Here is a 399-nt window from a genome sequence, read left to right as displayed (position 1 = left end):
TACTGCTGAATCCTGGCTTGGAGAATTTTGAGCATTACTTTACTAGGGTGTGAGATGAGTGCAATTGTGTGGTAGTTTGAGCATTCACGCAGATCCCTGGTTCTGGAGTAAAGGAAAGTATGTACAGTGTTTAAGGAAACATGGAATCTAACTCGTTCATTCATGAAACCATTTACACACTTAGGTGTATGTTCTAAGTTTTTATTTTCAAATGAAAAATTCCAGGTAGATATTTTGCAAAATGAGGTTGAATTTAAAAAGTGCTTTGTGCCAAAAATCTCATACCTAACTCTCAGTGCTTTACCAGAATTTATACTGTTAATAATCTCTTTCCTCTCCAACAGGGTAGATGAAAGAGGATTGTAAATGTATTAGTGCTAGAGCCCCTTCCAGGTGGGA

Source organism: Bison bison, unplaced genomic scaffold, assembly GCF_000754665.1.
Source record: "Bison bison bison isolate TAMUID 2011002044 unplaced genomic scaffold, Bison_UMD1.0 scf7180017864367, whole genome shotgun sequence".
NCBI lineage: Eukaryota > Metazoa > Chordata > Mammalia > Artiodactyla > Bovidae > Bison > Bison bison.
The sequence above is the reverse complement of the archived record's forward strand: the minus strand, read 5'-3'. Positions refer to the sequence as shown.